This window comes from Ipomoea triloba, chromosome 10, assembly GCF_003576645.1.
Source record: "Ipomoea triloba cultivar NCNSP0323 chromosome 10, ASM357664v1".
In the NCBI taxonomy this organism is placed as follows: Eukaryota; Viridiplantae; Streptophyta; class Magnoliopsida; order Solanales; family Convolvulaceae; genus Ipomoea; species Ipomoea triloba.
In genome coordinates this window covers 20,747,823-20,752,895 of record NC_044925.1, presented here as the reverse complement: position 1 = coordinate 20,752,895, position 5,073 = coordinate 20,747,823, and positions in this window count along the sequence as shown.

Below are 5,073 nucleotides of genomic sequence, written 5' to 3'. Positions count from 1 at the left end.
AATATATCAAGAGGGCGCGGGGGGGGGGGGGGGGGGGGGGGGTACAAACCGACCGGACAATGCGCGAGATTTGGGTATGTTGTTAGGCAACTACCATGATCTAGGGTTTTAGGGTTTGTATCTCAAGTTTGAGAAACGAATGTAACTTTTTATTTGGATCCACACAGACGACGCCAATTTTTGTTTTATGACTTGTGGGCAATCAACTGCTAGCCAACACAATGGTTAAAATAACGAGTATATGAGAAAAATATAGAGAAAGTATATGAAGTGAGTAAATATGTTTTGCTCACAATTATATTGCTTCCCCATCCTCATGTATGTGGCGGGGTCTATTTATACATGTTTTGGGCTAGGAGCCCTATAAGAAATAGAAATCCTAGACTGCCTCATATTGGGAATCTTAATTATATTAAAAGTGATGTGCTCAATATAAAATAGGCCTAATCCTTGATACATTAGGAATAATAAGCGTAATCCTATCGAAACTCCTTTGTTGTCTCACTGTGTCTCTCTTTTGGGATTCATTGATCCAATTATTTTTCTTCGTCCGGTCCATTTAATTAATTAGCCTAGTATACCCTCCATCAGATATCATTATATATGCCATAAGTAATTATACTATGTATTGTCAATAATTTTCAATTATACTTTATGTAATGATTGGCATCGGTGTCAATCGATACTTTATAATTTTCTACATAACGCAAAATATATACCGAGTATATAATAATACTTTTGCTTGTCACTCTTTTATCAAATAAAAGTTGTCAATTATTTTGTTGAATTGGCAACAATTTCTTTTTACATAATTAACTGATATTGATTTTACTAATTAACTCTAGGATCAAATTAAAAATGGAATTAACTCTTAACTTAATATTCCAACATTTGAAGGATGAGAACGAAACTTGAAATCACAAATTAAAGAATCAATATTAACATTAGTTTTTTCAATTTCAAAACTAATCTTTTGAATTAGTAAATGTACATCCTAAAAGTGTAAATAAATAATAAAAATGCATAATAACTAACTAATTAATTACTTGCTTTATTTCTTTTTATTTAATGAATTTGAATTTCAATCTATGTTTCGGGCTTATTTAATATCTACATAGTAAAATTAAAAAAAAATGAGGAGGGGCCAAAAGAGAATTTTTATTCCTAATATAATAATATACACAGAAATATTGATTACTCCGTAAAATTTTTGGAGTGGGGTGGCCAAGGCCGCCTACCCACCCGCGTACCTTCGCCCGCACCTGCAGTTATGTGGTATAGCGAATTCAGTCTTGCCGTTGTTGACGTCTCAAACTTTGATCTTCAAGTTGACACTAAAATAGTGTTTTGACTTTTTAGTTCCTAGGGCTAAAAAAAAAAAAAAGTATAGCAAAAATTTGTAGTTTTTAATCTCTTCGAAAATCCAAGTATTATTTTTGTTATTTGAATTTTGGTGCAAATTACACCACATGATCATTTAATTCTTTATCATCTAATACAATGCATTTTGATGCTATTTGTGTTATCAACATACCATTATTCAACTGTGAGTTTGACCAATTTTCACAAAGGAAGGTGCATCTTCCCCAACCAAGAATCACTTTTTAAAGTCCCATGGACCAGAATGGATTCGGACCCACACAAACCTCATTTAGTTTTTCGTTGCTACTAAAAAGCAACCACATTTTTTAATATTTAAAAATAAATTAAATTAATTTCAAACTCAATAACTAAAAATAAAATAATATAATAATTACAAGACAAAATTTAAAATGATACGGAGTAATTAAAAAATGTATTCTGTTCCAACTAAAAGTGTAAATAAATACTACTACTAGTAGTAGTTTGGTCATTATATTATAGGATGTATATTTACTAGTTTAAAGGATGGCAAAAACTTGTGTGAGACCGTCTCACCATGAGACGGGTCGGGTCGGGTCGGGTCAAGATGCAAATGTAACACTTATATGCTCAAATGTAATACTAATTAGGAATAAAATTTTTGTTACTTATAAGGGTAAATGTAATACTTTTAAGGGAAAATACAATAGTTTTACATTTCGATTTAAAAGTATTACATTTTTCCATAAAAGTATTATATTTGCCTTTATAAGTAAGAGGCACTTGTCAACATTACTTATTTTGAAAAATGTATTACTTTTTCTCTAATAAGTAACAAAAATTGTATTCTTGATTAGTGTTATATTTGAGCATATAAGTATGACATTTGCATATATAAGTATGATATTTGCATGGTGCCTTGACCCGACCTGACCCGTCTCACGAATAAGGATCCGTGAGACGGTCTCACACAAGTGTGATTAGTTTTGAAACCAAAAAAAATTAAAATTAGTTGTTTAATTTGTGATCCTAGCTAGTTTTCATCCTTAATTCTCAAATTTTGAATATTCAATTAATCAGTAAAATAAATATTTGTTATCAAAAAATATATTTTCAACAAAATAATTGATAACATTTATTTGATAAAAGAGCAAGAAGTAAGATTTAAATAAATGTAATATTTTTAAAATTATTGTACATATTTTATGTTATGAAATACACCCATATAACTTTTTGACATGTCTGTCGATATCAAATTAAATGATGTGTTTCGTAACTAAAAGTCTAAATAATTAAATTAATAGTCGAACTACACATTTATTATTTTACACTTTGTATATATTATGCTCAACAATAATGGTGGATTGGGTACTAAGACAATGTCGTCGGTCACCCATTGACTGGTCAGCCTCACCTGTCTGTGTCGTTATGTGTAAAGTAGTTCTATTTATGTAACATATTCGGTTTCATTTTATATACACTGCAATTTCCTTTCAATACAACTACAATATCATTTCGATATAACTACAATTTCATTGAACAATATACACTCAAATATGTGAAACTGTTATTCAGTTTCATTATATTTTATATACACTGCAATTTCCTTTCAACACAACTACAATATCATTTTGATATAACTACTGTTTCACTCGACATTATACACTCGAATATGTGAAACTGTTATTCAATTTCATTTTATATACACTGCATTTTCCTTTCAACACAATTACGGTATCATTTCGATATAACTACGGTTTCATTGGACAATATACACTCAAATATGTGAAACTGTTATTCAATTTTATTTTATATACACTGCAATTTCCTTTCAACATAACTATATTTTCATTTCGATATAACTACAATTTCATTTGGTAATATAAAAACAAATGTAAAGCAGTATCATTTGAGTTCCGTTAAGTTGTGACGACGACCATTTCTTTACTTAATAAAACGGTACCGTTTTTGGGCCATGGTCCACAAAGCTTTGTGGACCATGGTCCATGATATAACAAATGAAGTAACTTAGGATCATAATTATTTTTCTTTTAGGGCTTTAAGCCCACTTGTATAAATATTTACTTTCAAGGGGTAAATAGATCGACTTTTTCATATAACAAAATACTTATCCTCTCTTTATATTCTTAGACGACACTGTTATTTTAACGGTAGTGTTGACCAACCGTTGATTGTTCACAAATCATAAAATTAACCAATAATACTCTCTACTAACGTTGTACATTCTAATTGATCCCAAAAAAAAAAAAAAAAAAAGGTTAGGATTTTTATTCATTTTCTTTCATTCTTTTCATATCGACGTATAACAAAGACTTTTATTTTATAGGAGCACATTATCATTTTATTTACGCAAGTGGGTTTGACGTACCAATAATTATTCCAACTTTAATATTTGTTATTTGCAGCTTTATTTTGCTAGAACCGTTTGGCACATATGCTCTTTTGCTCATTGCTTTTCCTTAATTAGTGGGTTTATCCACAACCCTCCACATGGAGGCTGAATAGATTATTTTCGTCTTTACTATATAAAGAATAAAAATATTCTTGGTGGGTGGTGGATAAGCATGATTAGATTTTAATATTAGAGAATATTGGTAGCTAGGAGGGGACCATCATGCTTTCTGTGTTGTACCTAGAATATATATATTAATTTAATTAATTACGTGGGAAATATAATTAATTAATTTACTAGTGTAATGGTGGGAATATTCTTGGGTGTTATGTGCTTAAATAGTAGTGTTGGAAGGGAGAGATGGACAACAAAGAATTGGCTCCATCTCCCATTTGGTCATTATATTTCCAAAGATATTGGAAGATCAGAAGATCACATGAGAATGAAGAAGAGGAAAAAGAAAATGGAAAAAATTAAAGCGTCTCTTTCTTAACCCGATAGGGTTGGAAGAAGTGAAGGTTACAAACTACGAGCAAAAGGCAAGTCATGCAGGCAAAGGGAAGGTCATGCCTTTCTTCCAGATTTTAATTATTATGTTTTCTTGTATAACCGTACCGGAGTGTATTAGTTTTCAATTTCCAGTTTAGTGTATGTGATGTTGTATTTCAGACTTTCAGTAGTGTTGGGTTGGGATACACACACAAGGGTCTATTTGAGTGTGAACCTGTGAACCCCTATCTACTATTTAGATGAGAAATTACTCAGTCGAAATGTTCGGAGTGATGCATCTGATGCAGTAATATAAGTAAAAAATTATAAACTACGAGATCAACGGTACGGTGCACAATGGTAGACAGGCCAGGATCACATTTTTTTTTTCACATGTTATAAGATTTCTAGTTTCGCTAGGATAATTCGACCTGAGCCTCCAAATCCCGTCCATAGAGTCGTTTGAGAGGATAAATCGAGAGTACTCTAGCGGCACATCAACTTCCCAACCTAGTTTGTACGCTTTGGTGCATGACGCATGTATATTGCATGGCCATATATGTGATGTCACCCAACTCCTGAAATTAAAACATTACTCCGTAAAAAATAAAAAAATTTATACAAGAAATAAATAAAAACAATGTTTCTATATTACGCTTCTATATTTTCACTATTATTGATTTTTTACGTATAATTTATTTAGAAAAATAATTAAGTTCATAATTGAGGGATAGTAATTTGAATTAATGAACCAAATCAATATTTTTTAATGTGGTTATGTTCATTGCTTTTAACATATTAACAATGTCGTCATATGTGAGATTAAACAA